This window comes from Enoplosus armatus, chromosome 24 (genome assembly GCF_043641665.1).
Source record: "Enoplosus armatus isolate fEnoArm2 chromosome 24, fEnoArm2.hap1, whole genome shotgun sequence".
Taxonomy (NCBI): Eukaryota; Metazoa; Chordata; class Actinopteri; order Centrarchiformes; family Enoplosidae; genus Enoplosus; species Enoplosus armatus.
Genome location: NC_092203.1, coordinates 8097547 through 8121558, shown reverse-complemented (window position 1 = coordinate 8121558; position 24012 = coordinate 8097547). Strand labels below are relative to the sequence as shown.

Genomic DNA, 24012 nt, shown 5'->3' with positions numbered 1-24012 from the left:
GATATCTTAACTTTACAGGATTGTTTCTGGCGTTGTTGCGAGTATATTTTTGCAAATTGTCAGCTAACATAAATGCCATTAAAAAAAGAAAAGGAAACATCCAGTTGGGAGCAGTCACAACTAGCCACACCAGCACACCATTACAGCTTTACAGAGGGCTTCCCTCTCTTCACGTGGCTCCCGAAGCTGGAAACTGTGGCTCACCCGCTGCTTAAAGCTGTGTTACACGTTCCATATGTCAGGGCTGCTGTGCCATTTCCTAACCACAAGTGATTAGGTCATGTATGTACAGACCAATATATCCTGTGCACACACACACACACACGGCCACCTCTACTTTAACAGAGACTTGTGGATGGTGGGCCAGAGTTTGAAGGGGGGACGCTGATTGATGCAGCGCATGGACTGTATTTAAAGTCCACACAGGATAAGTGATATGCCCCCAGAGTGCAATCAACATGTGTAAAATATGTAGCGTCGATACTTATGAACTTCCTGGTAGTGATACTATGGTTAATGGAGTGGTGTGTCACTAAAAGAGACCTAGATGTGACTGTCCTTTTGTGTGTGTATGAATAAATTAGATTACACAGTATTTCCAAAATGCTGAACATACATTATGGAAATCCCCCAAATCCCCAACACCACAGAGCATAGCTGCTGTTCAATGCAAAGAAATTCTTAAGATGACTCCTAATTTCATTAATATCGGTGTCATTAATGTAATTCATTCATGTTAGCAGTAATCCGAGGAGTCATTACTTTCATATCTCATTTTAGAATAAAGACTTTCATCTCACCCACAGTCAATCCGGGAAGAATTAATCCATCAGACAGTAACAAGCCATCAAAAAGTACTTGCTTTTGGTTCCGTCCTGTACATACAGTATGTATTTAACATATAGTAAAATCACAGAATATGTGCAATCTAGTGTCTGCCATACGTCTTTTTGCTCTACTGCACATGGGATGCCATGATCCTTGTACTTATTAATTCTTGGTATCTTGTGTGTGGGTCAGTATTTCTACATTTATGTTACCTTTACAAATTCCTGCTCAACACCGCTCTCCGACAGGACTGAGATTCAAGCCTTATTAATGTCTAAATAGTTAATATCTTTGCTGGTGTTTGCAGTGGCAGACAACTGGGTCAGACTCCTCAGCATGTTAGAATAGCTGCTCCTTCACATTCTTAATAATTTTTATGGGGATGTCAAATTTAATTAAATGTGAAATTAAACTGGTACGATACAATCCCTTGCTTCGAGACATTAATGAAGTTCCCACTTCAGTTTATCTATAATTTAATACATTTCAAAAAGATTTAAAAACTTGAACTTCCTTATATTAAATACCATGAGATACTTTTGAAATGTCGGCTTTTGCTGACTTGGAAAACAACATTATTCGACTGAGTTTTATTTACTTCTTAGTTGTTTTAAAGATGTGATCCTCAAACGTTTCACAAGTAACTTACAGCAACTACACAAAAAACAGTAACTCTAAAGCCAAAAAAGAAGAACTATTTAAAAACACACACCATGAAACTTACTTAGTATTACAAAATACTTCAGAACATGAGCATGACATGATGCTACCCTGAACATCTGTACGTCTCCAGGCCAATCAAGAGATCGACAACTCTTTTAAAAGTTTTTAAAGTATTTTTGTAGTAATGTTCATTGTGCCTACCTGTGCCAAAGGCTTTCCCAGCTTCACTGCCATAAGCTCATTATCTTGCCGTACAACACCGACCCTCAACTCTTCCTCTCTGTGTGTGTCTCACTCTCTTAGTAGCTGTAATGTGGGCATTCCTGCAGTCAGACCAAACAATAAGGGATGTGCTCCCTGCCTATGGACCATTACATCATCAACATGTCCTTATATGGAGCTATGCATTGCAGAGACTAGCAAGAAGGGGGTGTGCTTGCTTGTATGTGTAACTGTGCGGTGTGCACATGAGTGTGCCGAGTCTGAGTGTTTGAGCGAGCCTCCGAAAGTGACTGTTTAACTAAAGGATGTGGCAGCGAAGAGGGAAAGGTTTTTCTTGACGTATGTAATGTGTGAAATATCTGCCGGGTCTGTCACTGCTCTGGAGGCAGGGCAGTAGGTGAAGAGAGACAAGGAGTTCGAGTTACAGTGTTTCCTTCTGGCTCTTGTCAACATAAGTCATTTATTCAGCCAAGGAGGGAGGAAAAAAGAATCAGCTTGCAGTTAATAAGAAATTCTTGGATGAGGATTTGTAATTGAGACCGATGCTGAAGAACAAGACAAGACATGTAACACATATCTCTGACATGTGAAATGTATATTCACAGTTTGTTCGCTATCATGGAGTGCTACTAGCTGCTAGCTGGCTGGTAGCATCACCCTCTTATTCTCACTGAGGAATGGTAACACTGCTAACATGCTAGGGAGTCTTTACAGTGAGATTTGGTACATTATGTCAGTATACATCAGTAATGGAAGAAGTATTCAGATCCTTGTCAATGTAAAAATGATGGTTTTTTATTAAGAGAATTGTTCAAAATTTGGGAATTACTTATTTGCTTTCTTGCAAAGAGTTAGATGAGATCGATAACATTCTCATGTCTGTGCAGTAAATATGAAGCTACACCCAGGAGACAGTTAGCTTAGCATAAAGACTGCACCTATAAAGCTCACACTTTATATATATATATCTCGCTTTGAAATGTAGTGGGAAAATGGTACAAATTCATCAAAATTGCACTTAAGTCCGGTACTTGATTGCATGTACTTTGTTACTTTCCACTACTACAATACAGTACATCTTGCAGCCAATATTGTGAGAATATCTCACAGTTAAACATCTTACCTGTGGGTGTAAAAGTGGCTTCACGCTAATGGCTCCACAAACAAAATAATGGATTTTTATGCAGCAGTGTAATCACAGCTTAAGCCAGCACACATTGCTCTTTATCAGTGGCACATTGTTCAGTTCACAATGCCTCAGTCTTTACTTTCATTATCAGATTGCTCTTACCTAACTCATACATTTCTCACACTATAGCTGGTGACTAAATCCATCTTTGAAAAGTGTTAACATCGTGCGTCATCTATTGTCATATGATGGGAGCCAATTTTATAGAGAGAGTTATTGCTTTGCTGTCAGTGTCTCTATTGTTCTGAGAAAAATGTGCCCTGGTTGTTCAAACAATGGGACTGGTGACACGGCATGGTGCAGAAACATTTGGGCCACTCTAGTAAGGACATAAGTACTTCCTGGCAAACACTGTGCAAGAACAGCAGGTTTGTTGTGAGGCGACAATGCATGACATGCAATAAGACAGCAAATTAGCCACGTATACATGTCGGTCTGTAGAAACACAAAGTGTTTTCTGTCGCTACATGCTTTCAGGCATATGTTGCGGTTCTAACTGATTCCAGCCGTGTATGAAATAACGAGGGCAAGACTCTTCCTGTCTCCTGCCCACTGAATAAAATATGTCATGGCTTCACAATGGCTGAGGTCACAGTTACTAAATGTTACGAGCTTTGCCAACCAAGCTGAAGGACACAGAGTTGCTGGATTAATTTAAAGCTGCTCTAAGCAGGATTAGTATTTAAAAATACTAGCATGTCATACATCTTTGACCAATACAGTTTAAACAGGCATAAATGGTCAATTGACGCACATCATCCAACCTGACTTCATGACCCTTCCTCTCGACTGAACGTTTGCCAAACATTACGCACCACAATTACAAGTCCCTGGTTGTCCCCGTTGTGCTATCATTAAATTTCCAGCTTTAAAGGATGTAATTACACATCAATCTTGATAGGAAAATGATAGGAAACCAGGCTGGTATGATCAGTCCACAAGCATTAACTAACCAGCTTCACCAACTTCTGGACAACTTGAAGTCCAGAAATGTAAAACAGAAATCTTCCATCTCTGGCTAACAGTGTACTCCAAGCTAAATTTAATTAGGTTTTCTCAAAATGCTGACAAATACAACAAATGCCAGCGTACACACTGTGACTGAATTTTGTTCATTTAGTGACAGATGGAGCAGCTTTTGTGAGTCGCAGCGGGAGCCAGACGACTCGCGAGTTCCTAAAAAGAGGTAAACTGAAAACATGTGGCCCCGACAACTTATGTAAAAACATTGCAATTAATCACAGCGTTTTCGACCTATTAGAGGCGACTGTTGTTGGACGATAATGAATGAGGCTGTGTGAAAAAGTTTGGATGGCCAGCTTGAGCACACGGCGCCAATAGAAGCCAAAGATAGCATTTGTTTTTGGTCAGGAACTCGCCATGTTGCCTGTGCAAACACACCAAATTTGATTTGGTTTGGAGAATACTGCAAGTCTTAAACTTGTTATTCAGTACGCTGAACACTGTGATGGGGTTTTCTCTAAGCGCCGTATGGTAATTGTCACATGTGCTGTTGACAGCTAAAGGCCAAGGGATCAGAGGCTGGAGGAGTTGGGCTGGGCTCCCTGCTGAGACTGAAGTCTCGACTCTTTCTCGCCCCTCAAAGAAAGAAATTCCTGTGTCCACTTGAAAGTATGACAACTCTATTGCTGAGATTCCTAAAGCACTCTGACGTCTTTAAAGTATCATTGTAATACGTTGCCACAAGGCTATGGGAATTGGGGAACTGTAGTGCACGCTTGGGTAAAGCAGGATTGATTTAAAATGCGATATTTCACAATGTGCAGATTCAGTGTCACAGAGTCCAACAACTGCCCACTGAGCTCCATCTCTAAACTATGATGTGTTTCAGTTTTGTGTTCTCTCCCATTTCCTTGCAACAAACTGTTTGTTCTTGGAACAAACAATTCGGTCATCCAAAATTAGATTCTATTTCTGGATATGGACGTATTCGGGGCCCTGAGTACTGTACACTTGAAACAGATGTCGGGGATCAAACACAAGATCAGGCCACACAAACATGTTTGCTGTGACAAGCCTCTGCCAAATGACAAATAGTGGGGAGATGAAGATGTATTATGTAACCTCTATGGGATGACTATCGCGCTGACAATACACAGAAGAATGTAGAGGTTTGGGATTTGGTTTGCATGAGTAACGTGCGGTTCGGCAAGGCAGTTGTTAAATCCCGAGGCATGGTCTTCTGGCATTTCAACGTGTCGCCATGTTCTTCTGAGCTGAAACTTCCAGGAATATCCAAGAGTGTACAAATAACACAACATGAGCTACATGGATGAATGAAAGGATTTTATCTGCTAGTGCCCGGCCCAGCTGTGACCTGCCCTCTAAGGCCATGTCCAAACCAACAGTCTTCATACTGTGTCAGAAAAGTCCGCCCCAGGGCGTCCTTGTGGCCTAGTAGTTAAGATGTCTACCATATAATTGCAAAGTTTCCAGTTTGATGCTGACTGGGGACCTGTGTTGCACGTCACACCACTCTCTCTCTCCCCATGTTTACTATCTTTTACTATTTGCACTGTCGGTGTTTAATAAAGACAAAATGCCAAAAACTATCTGAAAGAAAAACACAGGGTTGTCCAAACAAATCTTCAAGTCATCTTGTTGCATCCTCGTCTTCTGCAATTGACTGGAGAATTAATGCCTTTTATCACGATGCACCCAACTATTCACTTGACAGCAGTGGATGGAAACGTGCATTAATTCCACTTTTCTTTTGCCAGTTTTCTGGAAATTTGGCTAAAATTTGCCCCACATTTGGATGGAAACTTGACTCATTATTCAAACTGGACTTCTTGGAGTGTTTTCCATCTTCTCGCCTGTACCTGTAGCAACATGTTGACACCAGTGCAAGAGACTATATTGGGTCTGCATGTCCGCTTAAACTTCAAAGACTTGGTTTCTACTTTTAAGGTTGTGTGAGTGATATGGGATATGGGATATCCTTGATTTCTGTTACTTATACGGTCCCCAACCAAACGTGATGAAAAGTACAGCTGTCGTATGAGCGCATTAAAGTGTTGCGAATGCATTCAGGAAAAGACACCTGTGTTAGAGTTTGTAAGTGCATGTTTGTGTGTGTGTGTGCACCGGCTGGCATCTGATATCTAGCATTAATCTGATAAAACCATTAATGTCCAAACCAGATGGAAACAAAATATATCGCAGAGCGCAATAAGTTTCCCTACCTCTGAGAGCAACAGGAGTGCATGCATGTATGTCTAACGTGTCTCTTTTTTTTGCCCTGTAGCAAAATGTGCTAGTTAAGGATCTGATCAGCTGTCTGCATGAACCGCAGCAGAACCAGACAAAGTCAGAGACAAAGGCTCACCCTCTCCACTCAGCGTGAGTTTGTGTTTGGTGTGATTTCTGTTGCACATCAGACAAACCACCTCTCTGCAGCCGTCACAGACGAGGCCTGGTCTTGCCCCGCACACTCAGCGCTGTCTGACACACACATGCTTGTGCGATACACACAGCCCAGGGGCTGATTACCTGACATACAAACATGACATCACCGGCTTGTAATCAAATCCATATGTCTCCTTCCCTCTTCCCGCTCTCTCGGCCTATCTCTATCTCTCGCTGGAGTTCTTTCACTCTTTTTATCCACCCAAGACTTTGTCTCCACATTCCTCTTTCTGTTTGTTTATCCCTTGTCCCCCTCTCGAGTCTTTCTCCGTCCACCATCGTCTGTCTGTCTCTTGTTTCTGATCTCAGCCTGGGCCTCAGCATGGGCTTTGCTGTTAAAATGGAACGTGATTTTGATTGCCAGGCTGAAAACCCTCATGTGGACGTTTGCTGGCCTTTTATGGCCAAAAATCAGTTTTTATGGCCATTCTCTGGCTGGAGACCTTTTGTTCGTTGTTGTGATGACATGCTGTTCGGTCCAAATAGTTGTAATTGCCTGTTAGAGGTGGACTTGGTTCATCTGTGTCTGTGTTCTCCCTCTTTCTCTTCTTCATGCTGTTTCTGCATTTAGTGTGTGCACAAGCATGTATGTTTGTATCTGTCTCTCTAATAAAAAGTGAGGGTGGGGGATGACCTTGACCTTTCGCCCCTTCTTTCTGCCATCTGTAACCCTGGGGGAGATTTGTAGCACTAGAGGCATGTCCGCTACCCTCTTAAAGAAAGAACATTTGCATTTAATTTTTCTTCTTCACATACTTGTCACTCACAAAAGTTTCCTTCGTTGAAGTTTGCTGCTAATGCTGACAAGATATGTAACTTTGATGTTCAGACTCAGAGATGATATGGATCAGCTTTCTCCCCCCATATGTTTCTGTTGAGTCTGAATGTCTGTACCTGTCTCCATAACTCACTTTCACTGTTACATAACTAGTTCACACTCTCGTGCAGAAACCCAGAATGCGCTCCTCTTTCTTCACTTATATCTGCAGCTTTATTGTTTCTCTTTCTTACTTGTGTTCAGTTTGAACAGAAAGGTTAAACGTTTTTTGTATGATTAGAAAAATCGACAGCATAAACAAATGGAATAATTACTCCCCTGTAGCTAAAAAATCCGGCAAAAGAGTTCATGATTCCCAGTTTCTGGTGCAATGAATTTGATAATAGACCAAAATCAAACTGTCTGTAAAAGCTCTTCTGTTCTCTTTAAAGAATGTGAGTACAGCCTTGTTCGTTTGCCTTTTCAGTCCTCATGGGTTGAATAATTGAGACAAATTATTTCGGGGTGGTAGAGGTACAGCACAGCTCATTTTTCCTTGTTCTTGATTGAATAATCTTGTTCTTTCCGTACTTCAGAGACAGGAACAAATAGTTCCCTACTGCATAACGAATGAAAGACGTCATCCCACCGTGGAGTGGTATAAGATTATAGGCAGGAATCAATCTTGCAGCTTCAGATTGAAGGGCTGCACCAGGCAGACAGGCTGTAATTTACAGACTAACAACAGCTATTGCCAAACAAAGGATCACACTTGTAGTGCGAAAGTAGGGAGGTGTGTGTGCGTGTGTGCATGTGTGTGTGTGTGTAGTCGACAGGGCAGGCGTGTGTCTGCTGTCCTCAATTGGTACAGCTGATAATCATTACCCCTGCAGCACTTTGGACTTTGATGTAAATCGCAAACACTTAAGGAGGATGTTCCGATCGCTGTTTGCACAGAGGTGGTTTCAAAGTCCCGGGGCCACACATCAGCCATTACATGTACGCTATGGCAAGATCTGGGCATCGGCTGGCTCTACATTAAGAACAGACAGTAAACACAGAAGCCATTACATAAACATATCAGTAAAAAACTGTCTTTCATTTGTTTTCTGCCAAAATATCTGTTTGTACGCTGCTAATAACGACTACAGCATGATTAAATGTTTTTATGGTTATATTTAGGCAGCACTTGGTTAAGGTTAGGGATAGATCATGGCTTTGTTTAATACAGCAAAAGTCCACAGTGACTTGAGACATGACACGTTTAGTAACATTTAACTGAAACCACGATCTTTACTGACCTTAAACAAAGTGCAGTAACGTTGCATAACCACAACCACAACGTACTTACTGGGAGACAGAGTTGGCAAATGGAAAAGAGCAGCAACTGAAGCTGTTTAACTGCAAACGCTTCAATGAAGTATTTACTCTACAGCAAGTTGTTTTTCCCAAGTAGCCCTTCATCGACACCACCAATTATCCTCCAAATGTGTTCATCTTTAAATTGGTCAAACTGGATATTATTTAACACTGTTAATTACATAAATGGTGGGAGGTGTGTCCTGCAGTCGGCCTATCATAGCTGGTAGGTTACTAGTTACAAATTTGTGATCCTGTTTGAGTTTTTTTTTTATTTTGTCGAATCACAGTATGTATTCTTTTCAAATTAGCTGAGTGCTAGTCTTTCCACGTTCCCCCTGGAGACTGCAGAAGGACCCGCTGGAGTTCAAGCACCCCTGGTTGGGAATCGCTGCCCTACAGCATCTATTAAAGCAGTTTGAGCTTCAGAGCCAGACTCCTGCTATTAAACTTCCATGTACATGGTTTTGATCCCATTAGGCTTCACACCCTCCTCTAACGGCCACAATAGCTAAACAATAGATCATGGATCTTGTAACTTGGCAGCAAATGCACAGGAAGAAGGGAAGCGATATTCACACACACACACTAATCTGTCCAGCTGTCAGGTGAGCAGGGTGGATCCGCCTCCAGAGACTCTTTGATGGTTTCCTGATGGATTAGCATTGATCTCGCACAGTCTGTGGAGGTGCACAAGAGTGGCTCTCTAATCAGATTTCAAGGAGCAGAGCTTCCTCAAGTTGTCAAGTCACAAAGCTGGAAATGTTCCCTGCCATTTTTCACACCTGTGTGCTCGTAGATCTACCTAATCTCTTCTTTTGAGCTGTAAAATTCTCAGATCTATCTCATGTACGTCGTAGCCTAACCTCTGTCCTAATCAGCCCCTCAGCCTGTACCGAAACAAAGGTTATATTTATGCAGCTTAAGATAAGTGCTTAACTTCAAAGCCTTCAGTGCTGAGACTGCATTTAAGAGGGAGCATGCATATCTAAATGCTTGTTCAGCCTTTAAAAATCACAATGTGACCACCAGTACTGTAGTAAAGTAGTAAAGGTAAAGCATTAGCATGTTTTTTAATTGTTTGTTCTATTTGAAGTGATCTCTCTGAGCTAACATAGTTTTCAGTTTCACCACCTACTCTTGTCAAAACAGTTGAGGACAAACAAACTTCTGTTGCGTATTAGGCCCACAGCAGAGGAAACCATCAGCGCTGCGTATCCAACTCCTACTCAGATATCTGTCCCATTTACTCATTCTCTGACTTATCTACAAACACTGTCCAGCATCTTTAAACACAGGAAATGGGTTTCCTAATCTGGTCATCGTTTCACAACTGCATTAATGGAAAAAATCCAAAAGCCTCATCGTCTGTGAAATACACTCCACTGATAAGGGTGTCATCATTTCAACACTGGCCAGATTAAGGGGACAGCGCCAAAGGCCGTCACACACGAGGATGAGTTTGAGTCAGAGGAGAGTGTAGATGAGCTGTGAAGCAACAAGCTGGACAAGGAAAGATTTTTACGTAACAGACATAAGAACGCACTTTTGGCATTCAGGTAGTGAGCCTCATCGTGCTGTCTGAGGGAGATTTACGTGTGAAAAACAGTGTACGAATGTTTGTCTATATAGAGTGTTTAGTTTTTGTTCCAGCCTTTGAGTTGGCACATAACAAGGATTGTTAATACTTTTGTTTCTCACATCAGCTGTGCATTTAGTTTTGTTTTTGTGTCCCATTTTCTGATTTTCTTTCATTTTCTGATCAACGTCTTTGCAGGATGCCTGTAACCCTTCAGCAACCGCTACCTATGATAGCAACTTCCTTTACATGGTTCCTCCCTGTCACCCTCTCTCTCTTCCTTTCCTTGTCTTTTTCTTTCCCTTTTCTCTCTCCTCCTTCCTCCCTCTCGTCTTCCTCCTCTTCTCTCAGCGTTTCCATCACGACCAGCCAGCTGCTTGCTCACCCCGGATCCTCCCACTCGCTGCTCCGCTCTTTGTGTTCAGGAGGAATGTAAATGATAGTGATTCGGGATGTGGGGTGTGACGCTGGAATTTACTTAAGCGAGACAGAGCTGTGATGGACTGTGAGTGTGTGAGTGTGTCTGCATGAACGTCTGTCTTAGTGGGTGTGTTAGGGGTGATATCACTCCCCTCCCAGAGTGCTCAGAGGGGATGAGACCCTGGCTGGGCGGCGGTTTGGGATCCTGGACCCAAGCTCTTTCTATTGTCTGTTCACTTCCTGTCCAGGCGTACAGCTTTCATTATCCCAATTACTTGGCAACTGTCCTCAAATTGTCTGAATTAAAGTGAAGAGAAGCAGCTGACTGAGGCTCATATCACTATCGCCACGTCATCACTTCAATTTCTCATGGATGTCATCCCCACATCTGTATTTGTTGTCTCAACATTTTAATCCTTTAAAAGACATGTTGTTCTTGGCAGCGTGGCATCCTTTTGTCTCCTGTGAGTTATTTAGTCACTGCTCAAAATGATTTAATTTAATTTAGATGCTGACTGATGCAAATAACTTGAGTTAATCCCCTGAAGGATCGATGGATGCTTGATTGCACGCCTTTTATGAGGCAACTAAATAGCTGCTTTCTGTCTATCTGTCATGCATCTTGAATTGTAGATTTCTTCACATGTGTGGAAAAGGTATTAGTATCCATGCTGTTCCACTCCAGGACATCAGTGTTCATAATAGTCATCAAATCAAGTCCCTCTGCATTTAAAGGGCTTATGTGGCTTCATAGCAGCAGTAGGCCAGTGCTAGCTGAACGCATGCTGCGACTGTAATAATAAGCATTGTGTGTGGGAAGTTTAAACAGGAAGGGTTGTTGTTATTGTTATTATTATTATTATTTGGCGTAGGCGTTTCTTGGTACTATCTGTGATTTGAGCGCTCTGTGACTACGTTTGTTACTCAATCTCGGGTTAACATTACAGAGTCCTGAGGTTACAGGACCGCAGTTCATCAGTGGCCATCACCACAACTGGACCCATGAAAGAAAGACACCTAACACTTAATGTGGGAAAGAAAAGTAACAGCTGGAGGGAATCGGTGTTAACATTAGCAGCTAGCTTTCTGAGTTGAATACAAAGTTAACAGCATGATGGGTCGGTCCTCCCAAATGGCAGATGTCTTAAAGTGCTAACAAACGCGATGCAGTCTTGTTGAAAAGTCGTGTATGTGACGTGCTCCAGTCAGTAGAGGTCTTCTGGCAACGCCAGCTCTCAGACTGAGTCAACCGTCACCATTGGAAACGCACAGAGGCTTGAAGCTTACGTTGTTTTGTCAAATACGTCCAAAAACAGCTTTTTTATCTTCTTTTGAAAAATTGAAAAATATGCAAAATGAGGATAATAGAGCAGCCTGAAGTGATTAATTGTAAAATACTGTCCTGATCCCAAATGTTGGTGCTAGAAGTTAACATATGTGTGGACTGCAGCTAGTAAACGGATATATTTTCTTCATGTTCCTCAGGTCACCTTTTATCCTGCAACCTGGTTTAAACAGGTCAGACCGGCACACTTTTGTAGCTGCTTCAACTGTGACTTCATGCCAGTCTATAAAATCTGAAACCTCTCAGGGACGTAGAGAAGGAAGGAGCATGTTCGGGATCCCGTGGTACAGAGCAGCCCTGGTGTTTTCGGCTCTCTTGGCTGCATTAGGATCCCCGTGGCAGAAAACACATAATATTGATGAAGTGCACCGGTGGGACACCTTAGTGCACGTCAAGGGGCTGCCTGAAAGGCTTGGCTCAACAGCGTTATTAATGAAAGGCCTGAAAGTTGGATTTTAGCCCGTCTCTATTCTGGGTGATGTCACCGTCTGGATAGACAGGACTCGTCTCACCTCAGTGACTGAACACAACAGATGGCTCACATCTGGAGGGATTCCAGAGAGGCATTTTAGCACCGAGGGGTTATGAGGTTTAGCTTTGTCCACTGACTTCCAGTGTTGATGAGGATTGATGGTGATTTTATTTTCTTTTAGTGCAATTAGCTCTGGCAGGGCGCCTAGTCTTGAGAGGTTTTACAAGATATTTAAAAAATGTAAAGACATCTGCTGGCGTAGACGCGTGGATCTTTACATACACTTCTGTCCTCGAGTCTTTTTCCTACATTTTGAAACATTAACAGCAACTTTTATAATTGCCAAAGCATACTTCTTTCTTCATGTTTACACACTTATAAAAGCAAACCCAAACAGCTCTTATATATCACACTTGCCGCCTTCACTAGATTCTGATCAAACACTTAAAACCTTTCATCTTTTTTAATTTTTTCGATTTTTTGCAAATGCTAAAACTGTTAAATTATTTAACTGCTCCATGAAGAACAAGTTTGACGTGCAAAACTGGCATATCTTCCTTTCAAACTGAGATTTATTTCCCACTGTTATTTATACATGGAAGGATTATAGTTGCATTTTGCATGACACGCCTGCAACACTCTCCTCTGCAGCATGATACTGTACATAGACACCTGGGAGATTGGTAATGTGCTACTGGCAACTCAGCAGCTCCACTTGAGTAGTTTGGGCTTAACTGGGGCTTAAGCTCCCAAAAGTTGCCCAAAGGAACCTTAACAGCACTTTTTGAGCCAATAACTTTCCCATCACATGCCTAGTTTTCAACATTTGGTCTCCCAAAGGCCTTGAGTTAGGGGAGCCTAATGAACAGCAAGACAACCTGCCTCTGTTTTCTGCCCTTGTTTGTGGGAATGTATTCGTGTTTGGGCTCAAAACAAATGCCAAATCAGTTTTTCATTTGATCCTCAAAATTCATTTAATTTTAACCGTCCCAGCAAGAGAAAGGCCCCCATTTAAAATGTAATATCAAAATTTGGATGCAGTGAGGTCCCTCTGAAACGACGCCAAGGCCTAACAGAGCAAAAGAATAGCTGCTAAATCAGATTTTTATGTTATTTTGGGTTGAGCATAATATACGGCTTCTCAAAATGTGAGCTCATAATTTTCTTTGTTTGAAAAAAAAAAAGAAAGAAATGAGTGTGCCTTAGGAGTGAGCTCATGCTATACTTACATTAAATTAGAGAGATCCAGGCATAGCATTTATTCTCTCTTGTGTTTGCTCTTTGTCCAAACCGCAGATACTGCACCTCCTCCTTGGCGTGCTTAAACACTACAAGAACCCCTCTTAAATCGTTGGATGCTTTTATTCAGATTATAGGTGATAGGAGGAGAGAAGAACTGATATTCTCTGCTCTGGAGGAATGAGATAAGGCTTTATTTATTCAGGTGACTAGACCAAAGAAACCTGAACAAATAAAGCATAAAACATTTAATGTCACACTCTGCTCTTTGCAGAAGCCTCGTAAGGGTTTAGTATCCAACCTTACTTGTCTCCTTGCTGACATGAATACTTCCCCTTTCCTCCACTTCACTAAGCCATGAGAGGCTCCTGAAACTGGACCCTTTAAACCGTTTTCCACCCTTTAGTCATACTCCCCACCCACCCACCTCTGTCCCTGCCAGGAGGATTTGCTCAGTTTCAAGCCCAAAAACATTTGTCCTGAGATATCAGTCCCTGGACTTTGACAAAAGTCTGATTTCATCGCTCTAATCTTTTATGTTGAGGTGCACAGGCGATGTTAAATTCTGCTGCAGCCTCATCAAAATATTATCTACCCGACGTCTTCATCCTTCAGCGCTACAAGGGTATCTAACTGAGTGCCAGCTGTTTATGGCTCAGTGAGGCTGCAGCTCCTCACCAGGTCAACGCAACATCAGGATAGGAGATTTTTGAGTAAAACTAAGCTGACTGCATAATTTAATCTTGGAAAAATACAGTGTAATTGAGGTTTTGGGCTTGGATCAAAAGACCGTTTTACTCTGGAAATGACTTCTAGGAAGAGTGCGGTTTCGAGTTTTGGGCGTAGGAAGGTGGATGTTGTTTGTTTTGGTGTTATGACACTGCAGCTCAAAACGTCTATTATACATTTTGTGGTTAATGAATATAAATGATTAACCATAGGAGCCATCGGGCTTGTTGCACTGGTGTATTAATTAGCTTGGCACTGGTCTCGTCTCCTGCCATAAAAAGACAGAATTTGGTTTTCTGTTAAGTCATGCATATCATTGAGAGTTAAATTACATTTCTGCAGTGTTTTTGCAGAGGCTTGGTGGGCTTGTAAAAGATTAAACTGTTAAACATCGCTTCCACATTCTTTTATAGAAAATATTTCTCACGACATTACTCAAAGATACATAATGATCATGTTTTAATAATTTCCTTGAAATATTTATAAAAACAATAATTACTATTGAGGGAAAAGGTGTGTCTGAAAGGATAATGTTTACCCTCGTATCTCAGCCCTGAAACAGACCAGTGCCAGCTATTCTCCAGTCTCATAGTCTTACAGGAAAACCTTCTCATCAATCATCTCCAGCACCTTGCATCGGATCTGCGAGGAGGGAATTGAAAACCCAACCATGGCTCTTATTTCCTGTTTGGTCAGAGAGTCTTGTCAAAGCCCAGGATGCACTGCGACAGGGTGGTCCCTCTGACAGCTCTCTATTGTTCCCCGCCAAAAGAGTCAATCCCCAAAGTTTTAAAGTTTGGTTTCCATATCACAGCTTGACACCCGAACCGCCTCAGTCTCGACAGGTCTTTCTTGAGCCCAACATGCAGCCTTGAGATATTTTCACTCCCACAATAACTACAGACTCACTTGTTACTTTCTCCACTTCAACATGTTACACAGGGAACCCGACGTCTTTAAATTCCTTTGAGATGATAAATGTTAAAGATTGTAAGATATCTGAATACAAGGAACTCCCTTAGCCACAAAATAAAGAGCTGCGTTCACAAGTAACCAAAACAGTGGCTTTGTTTTTCGGTCTCCGTCAAGCAAACTTCGTCAAGGAAAAGTAAATGAAACCCTGCTCCCTATAAACATCCCTAATTAACAGTTACCGCCTCCAAATCAGTTGCTTCCTAACACCCTGAGAAAGTTACAAGAGCTATTTTCAATTTTACACAAATCCCATAAACATCCCAACAGTGACTGCAAACACAATGACTTCACGAAGTGGATTTGTTCAATGCATGACAAAATATTTATCTTACGGTACATCTACAGGTTTTTATACAGTTAACATGCTAGAAAATGATGAAAATCAGGTTAGGTTTGTCAGTTATTAGACACTAAAATGTTAGAAACAGTATTAGAGAACTGGAAATAAAAGCGGATCGGAGGGTTCGATGAGAAGATCGATACCACTGTCATATTTCCCCGTTAAATATGAAGCTACAGCCGGTTAGCTTTGCTTAGCATAAAGACTGGAGACTGTAGGGAACAGCTAGCCTGGCTCTGTCCAGAGGTAACTTCTTTCCATCAAAATACCACTAAATTAATAGCAAATACAGTCAATTATTAGCCCATCTATCTCCATCCATGGATTGATTTTGTGTTGTATCGTTTGTTGTGGCTTTTTTGTCCTAACTTGGGGTGGTTAGTTGAGTTTAAGACGAGGTGAAAAGCAACAACAGGGGAAAGTGAAAGCAACAATAGGGGCATAAATCACTAACGCAGCTACCAATTGACAGGATGCTATTATTTGCTGCTTTGTTTACACAAGAAGGTGTCATTCATCAAGATGAGTGACATGTGGTGAGATGTGAATGAGAAATGAGAGGGAGGACTCGTAGGCAAAGATTTCCATACTGTAATGTAGTGAGAGAGAAAATAAGATAACCGAGAGAGATCCTTTTTTGTGCCAAACGCAGTCCCACAGGTGGGGTTTGGTTGCCGGTGAAGCCGGGATAAACGGACTCTTCCTCCCTGTGGTTGAAACAGGATATGAGGTCATAAGTTGTGCTGACAAAAACGTCCTTAGTAGACTCATCTGCCAAGGTCTTGCTGATTATAATACCTTATTTTTAGTGTTTAAGTATTTAAACATAATTTTAACATCTCTGTTTAAAGTAATAATGAAGGCATGCTGTCGTGTGGTATCCAGGTTTTTATGTGCTATTTTCTGCCGTTAGCAATGACCTATTTACAGTATAATAGTTTTGCTTTTAGCGAACCCCATTCTCTGTTTCTTCAACCCTTTATTTTATCCCCCTTATTTACCATTTATAAGCAGTATAAAAACAATTAATAAATGTTTATAACACTATAATGTAATTGTAAGCAGAGATAAAGACATATTTTAGTGTTTGTTGTATTTGTCAACAACTAACGACGCTCTAAGTGGTGTATAAAGAGTTAATGAATGATTGACAATAAAATATAGCACCGTTTTAATCATATTCATATATATTAATTATAAAGTATATTTTAGTATATTCATGATATTTATTTAAATTGTTATTATATTTGTTAAGTATGTGTAATAGTTAAATGTATTTATTTATTTATAAAAGCTTCACTCTCCCTGACAACTGACAAATTTGCCTGTGAATGCTTTGTATATATATATATATATATATATATATTTATATATATAAACGTAATAAATGTTTTGTAACATTTATAGCACATTGTAAGAATATGATTACAGCTATGTATTACTATTAGCAATCATTCATTCAATAACTATTAATACACCAGGGGTGTTAGGGGTGCTTCATAGGAGAAGTTGTATGTCGTTGTTGACGAATACATTGATAAATACTTAAAAATACACTACATAATGTAGTATACTGCTTTTAAATGCTAAAAAGGACGGTTCAAGTTGAGTGTTAATGTCTTAGGTTCCCATCCAGTTAATGGCCGACAACAGCACAGCACTAATCCTGTCTTTGTTAAAAAGAAAGGGACAAAAATGTCACCACATTGATTGACTTTCCCTGTTTGCACAATTCATCGCGGCCACGTCCAGATAGCCCATTCACCACAATGACACATTTGAGTTGGCAGATCCAGGCAGGCTCTTTCCTCCCTCCATATTTCACTCACTATCTCGACACTGCCTTGGCCGGGAGCACAGGCACAGACTCATTGTTCAGACACTGCAGCTGCCAGCTACGAGGACGTAATGTGCAAGTTTCTCGCTGTCGCTTCCTTCCAGCCTGACAGGACGGGAGGGAAAAATGGCTTCCCTTTGCCATGTCTTGCCAAGCTGTAACTCAAGAAGGTGTCTGCTTGAACAAATGTGAGAAGAAGGTAAATCAGAGAGATTAGCCCTCGCTGGCGGGTAAATGTATCCTCTACAATGTCAAGTTTACATGTCAGTCTTGGGATTTTCTCTGCTGCAATTTGAGTCTCGCCATCATTCGCTGTCTGCAGCTCTGGCAGAGGCCTCACACGGTTCACAGCAAGCAAGCAAGAAATGTCATGCTAACTCTACATTCGCTGCATTTTTCCTCCTTGACCCCGGCCCCTCCGCCCTTGGTGCTGTTTCCTTTCACAAATAGAAGATTAGCTCATACATCACTCCTGCAGATTCCCAGGCACCATAATCCTTTGTCAGGCTCTATTCAGTTGACCATTCGCTTGTTTCTGCTCTTTTCTTTTAGCCCTGACGGACGTTTGACGTTACAAATAAGCTGTCAACATGCTCTAATAACGCTGGCTGAGTTCATTTTTATACTGCACCATGTCACCCACTTCACTTTATTTTATGCCACTAATTGTCCCAGTTTTGTCCCTGTTTGATTGGAATAAGACCTTTCGAGAGACACCATTGAATCTGTTAGCCCAGCTCCAGATGTAAACCCTGAGGCTTTTACCCCTTTAGGACATTTTCACAATGTTAATGCAGAAAATGAGCCTTAATGTGGGAAGACACCTTCTGCTCTCTTTGAAACTTTGAGCTTATTTTATAGATTTCTTTAAAGTATTCCTGTCTTACTTTGCAAAACCAGCAACAAGACTGAACCAATGTGGCTATTACTCTATCACATGCAAATAGTGCCAGTATTTAACTTTTTTTGTTGAGCAGCTCTAGAAAAATTCCAAAGTTGCAAATTCATTACCTGAACAACACTCAAGTTCTATTTTAGGGCTGAGTTTTTACAACAAGACTAAAAAAGGTTGGAAAAGTACAAGCAGTGAGTCTTGCGTCCTTGTGGTCGGTGAGGTCTAATCGCTGCATTCTGTCAGGGAGATGTAATCACATTACGCCATGCGATGACGACTCTGTGGGCCTAATTACCACCTAGTTTGCAGATGTAGTGGAGTAACATTTTGACACACACACTTGAAGGTAACGGTGCAGTGCAGAGTTGTACATGTACATCTTGTCTTCATCTTTTGGCAGAAACAAACAATGACAGACTGTTAATCAGGAAGCGTGACCTGCACCGGCTGTGAAGGCGGTGCACAAACTAGAACAAAATAAGCCACTTGACAACTAGTTCATTCCATTATATCAAAAGGAAATGCTTTGCTCAAGGGTGCACTAGGGCACTAATCCACATCCGTTGGTGTTTCCCCCCCCCCCCAGACAACAGATATGAGACCAAACTTCTAGCTCTTTTCTTTCAACTTTGAGCAAAGGTCGCCCTCATTTAGTTTCAAAATCTTTGAAAAAACAAGTCACGTTAATTTCTCTGATCGTGCTAATTCTGTTTCTTCACACTGCTGTCGAAGAGGAAAGCTGTCTTTCTTAAATGCTGCTAATTTTAGTGCAGTATTGGGAAAACATGGGTGCTTTGTCTGTTTTCTCCACATTAATGAAGACAGAATAACAAAATTCAAGGTCTGTTTTACTTCAAATCATAATATGAAAGCCCTACAGACCAAAACATTTCAAATGTAAGTTTTCTTATCAGAATATCATTCTTCATTCTTAAAATTGATCTTAGACTGAGGAAAACATAATTATTCAAATAAATCACTCTGCAGGCAGTTGTCTAAAAGTTGTACAATTCAACAGCTTTTAAGGTTAAGTGAAAGAAAAGGAGGGGAAGTCTTAATACCAACAACCTTGTTAAAGTAGATTCAGACAAATGAGCCTGAGGTCGAGGAGACGGTGGAGCAATCTGTTCGTTATCTGGCCCAAGCAGAAAAGGGAGTGTTGGCTTACCAGCCCGAATTAGGTCAGTAGCCGCTCAGTTTTTCCTACAATTTGGGAGCGATAGTGTGACGAGCATCTAGACACACAAACGAAGGTGCAAAGCAGGAAAACAAGTTCTGCAGAATATGGACTCATCTGTCTTTTATCTGAGTAGCTGAATCTTAAACAACAAATCATATTTTCGAAGTTGATTATATATTTTGTTTGTATCGTTATCAGTAAAATAACTTAAGCTTGTGACACTAAAGTTATTAGGACAAATCTGCGCACTGAAGTAAAATGGCGGACAGTAAATACAATGTACTGCAATGCCCTTTCTTTCCTTCTGCATCGCTCTTCTCTTTCTGGATTTAATTCATCCATAAATTCAGCGTTTACTCACTCATTTGTCGACAAAACTAGAAAACACACTCATAAAGTTTCACGAAGCGAAGTGCTAAGAACTTTTAAGCTAAACCCATTTGCTCTTGATTTTTGAGGAAATGAAGCCCAGCGGTGGACTGAGACATTTGGAGACCAGGCAGAATGTGTTTTGAAAGAGCGTAAAGAGGCGGCTGCATGTCATATGTGTGCTTAGAGGGTGTCATATTTGTGCGCTTCCTGACCTCGACATGGGGCCACACTGGTGGGGTTTCAAAGCTGCAAATATCTGAGTAACGTCATATACAGTAGTCAGCTCGAGGGATAGCTTTCCTTCCCATAAAAGGAAGTGTTTGACACAGAGCTTCAAAAAACAAATAGTGGTGTGTACTTTCCCGTGCCAGCATTTAATAAACAAGATATCACATATTTCCTCATCCTCTCCCGTATTATATCAAACCTGGCTTTGAACAGGAATGTATAATATGCACCAGGCTGAAACATTTCTGGGAGGAATACAGGTGTGCATCTCGTAGCAGCCTTTAAGAGCTCAGCAGTCACATGTCAGCTACAGTTAATGAATGAGTCAGATTTGGGAGTACTGATAATATCTTAACAACTCATAGGTGAAGACAGATCCTGCTCATGCACGCAGTAGAATATGTGTATATACAGTGCAACAGCTGCTTGACAACTTCCTAAAACATGCTGTATAACTTCTTTTTTTCTGCAAAGGTCACAACCTGCCTCTAAGGTGAACCTGCAGAGACAGGAACACTAATAATTAATAACCAAAAATCCCAGATCGTAAAAAATCAAAAACACTGTGTTCTGTTTCAAAGAGCAGGGCAGGTCTGGATAATAAGCATCCCAGCGATGATGAAGACATCGCTGAAGAATGTTCTCGATCTGATCCACATGAGTGATGTCACCTCGTGTGCAGTTAAGTCAACCAGATGGCTTGAAGATAGATTGTGCGTCCTGCAACTCATTAAGAGGAGGAGGAAGGTCATGCAGTGTCACGTTTGCAGCTACTGTGCTTCTTTATCTACAATAAAAAGCTCAGTTACAGTGATTATAACTTATTGTGCCAGTAAACTACGTCAACGCTCTATTGTTTCATATCATCTGCGGGCTGCGCACGGCTTCGTTTCTATGGCAAGTTCACAACTATTGGACTTCCCCATAAAGGCCATGATGCATTGTGCAAGCATCATGACTAATAAAACACAAAGAATTACAATTGGAAGATTTTTATGGGAAAGTACGCACATCTTATTAGCTTGAATCATGAAATGTTGCTGAAATGGAGTGACATGCAACACCCACAGACATCTGATTTCAATGACGCACAAATGCTTTAGCTGTCAAGTAGCCCAGGATCGTATTGGCAAGAGCCCATGAATATGTTATTACATACAGTAAGACAGTTGTCCGACCAGTACTGGATTTTTGATGTCAATACCAATATTGATATTTGAGAGTTCAAAAACTCTGGAAACAACATCACAGTTGTTACCACAAAATGTACTGAGCAAGAACTTAAGGCATCACTGTGTGAAGCCCCACCAGCGTGCCCCCAAACAATCAAACATAGCTTTGGCAGTCCTGTTCGGCAGTTTCAATGTCTATTTGTACTCATCATCACAGGTTATGGCCTTGATGTGGACATGAGTGGTGAGAAGGTCGACCATTTAAAAGATTTTAAGGCATAAATGGGTGAAAGCATCCAGTATTTTACGAGAATAAAATCAAAAATGTACATTATTTGGTGTAAGTTGTACTTTGTATTGTTGTCTCGTAAATGTCCCTTTAAGTGAGCCCTTATTATAGGCTATGGTCCAAGTGGAAGTTTTTAGCAGAGTGATTTTTCCTTCTCGGGACAGCAGCAACAATAAAAGTGAACCAAAACCTCTTCCAATGTACGTATAGACATCTGAGCGTTGTTTTAAGACCCATCATTTAAGTTTGTTTTACTCAGTGGTCATAAGTATCTAATTCTGTGCACTTTTCACCTTTAATAATGCAGTTTGTGTTTCTGCTACACAAACGCTGCCACATTAAACTCGGGCACTGGGTATGTACACTTCCATCAACCACAAAAAGAAACAACAGCATTAAAGTATTAAAAAACAAAGTGAAAAACTTAAACAGCAGCAAGTGAGACTTCCATCCAAAAAACCTGGACTCAGTAACACCAGACCTTTTGCCTCGCCTTCCCCCTTTGGTATCAAATGATCCCAGACCAGCTGGCTTGGTAAACATGAGGGTGCTGTGTGCATTTTACTGGGATTACATCACATGAGTTCATGTTTCATGCCTCTTGCTGTCATCTGGAGGCATCAACATGTGAGGTTGTCCAGTGCAGCTTTAAATGGTAAAGATAGCGGGATGGACCGGCTCATATTTCCATACGGTCTCTCTGGGTTCAGTGCATCACATGACAACATGAGCTTAACTCCTCACACTAACATCAGTCAGTATGTTCCAGAGGTGAGTCGGGATTTAGGTTTCTTTTACGCGTGAAATCGGAGGATGCAGATGGTCATAAAGTCTGCTCCCTGCCCATCGTTTCTCGGCAAAAGAACAAAGGCGAGCGAAATGCCTGCCGTGGTGTAGCTGTATGCAGCGTGTGTGTATATCTGCGAGCTGAAGTCATGTTTAAAGTAACATCTGTTGATGGTTAGGATGCCGCTCTCGCTCTCACACCCCTGCTGCTCCTGCAGTACCCGGCGCACGATGAGGTCATCACTCATGGACGGCTGCTCGATCGCCAATTAATCAGAGGGGAACCGGGTTCGTCCCCCAACCCCCTGCCCAGATTAACATGCTTTTTAGGGCTTCCAGGGAGGAGGTCGGTCAGCAGTCGGAGGCATCCTGATATGAAAAAAGGTCCGCAAGAGATGAGGAGTTTATAAATGTACAGCGCGAGTGTGTGTGCTTTTAAAGAGTGAAAAAGGTTCCCAAATCCTGCTGCACATTACTCCAGGGTGTAATCACAACTTGCTGCTTTCCAGGGCCCAGTGAAAGGAAATGATTACATCCAGCTAATATGCATCGTACAACAACAGATTAACGAGAGTGAAATTAAAGCCCGGTGCGACGTGGTGACTCGTAGTGGACATGTCGAGCCGTGGCAGCCTCTCTCAGCTCTCCTCGAACAAGTGATAAGTGGCTTTTCCTTTCAAACCTATTTTGGGGTTTGCAGTTTTTCTAGCCCTCTGTAATAATGTTTTGGAAGGAGTGCAGAGCAGAACAGAAGCCGCTGAACAAACTCTGGGTTTTGTGCTTGGGCGAAGAACTAAAATGTTGTTTATTCAAGTTCCTCTGGGATTCTCTGTTTCTCCTGCTTGAGGCGGTCTTGATGACATGTCTACCTCTACATCTTTAGAGGATCAGCTGACTTTTATATAACAGAAATATATCTTCTTGTTAAAAGATGTTTGCGATCAGCACTGGAAGTTTGAACAGCACAGAGTACATCCCCAATTTTATTGACTGCTGGGCTACAAGTCTCAAAAGATAATTCTGGTTTATTTCAACTGATTTTGTTGTGTTGGACATCAGTTCCATCAGTTATGATAATATTATTCTCTCCAAAGTAATGGTTGAGATCTGGAAACACAGGGACATCGCTAAGAATAGTTCAAATATGCTATGTAATATTTGCTTGGATCAGCCAATCAGTTGTTGAAATTTGGGAGGTGTAAATAATGCATTGAGGTAATTACGGTGAAGTTGGGTAATAATTTTACTGTTCACCTTTGGTTTCTCTTCCAAATAAGTTTGGCTAACCTTGCCTGATGGTCCATCTGCACATGTTCACTTCCCCATTTGACTTTGTGATTATATCCAATCGAAATGATGGCCAAAACTGCAAAAATAAGTCCCAAGTTATAATAAATATCCAGCAAACTGTACAGCAAAACCTTTACATGATATTTACGACCATGTGCAACACCTACTGTTCAGTTTATGATACGAAGGCTGCTTGACCCCTCATTTATGAACCACAGAGGAGCTGAAGCCCCACTCGTACTCTGACTCATGTACATACACTTACAGCAGGACCGTATACTATAACTCATAATTGTCCGTGTGGCGGCACCGAAAAATCTAATGTCTCATGTGAGGATTGTCTGGACAAACAGCTCAGGGAGAGAATGAGGTAAAGTAAGAGGACACCTCCAAACACACACGTTTGCTTCATAACTT

General features: G+C 41.4%; 1 protein-coding gene across 2 annotated transcripts in view; it reads right to left on the bottom strand.

The window, feature by feature from the left end:
• Nucleotides 1-24012, bottom strand: part of filip1l (filamin A interacting protein 1-like) — a 40202-nt gene that overhangs the window by 11809 nt on the left and 4381 nt on the right. The window contains exon 1 of one of the 2 annotated variants that reach the window (XM_070930454.1): nucleotides 1693-1818. The exons of the other annotated variant lie outside the window; for it this stretch is intronic. The gene's annotated coding sequence lies outside the window, so the exon portion shown is untranslated. Of the gene's footprint in view, nucleotides 1-1692; nucleotides 1819-24012 lie in introns of those variants that run through there. 2 annotated transcript variants of the gene reach the window in all.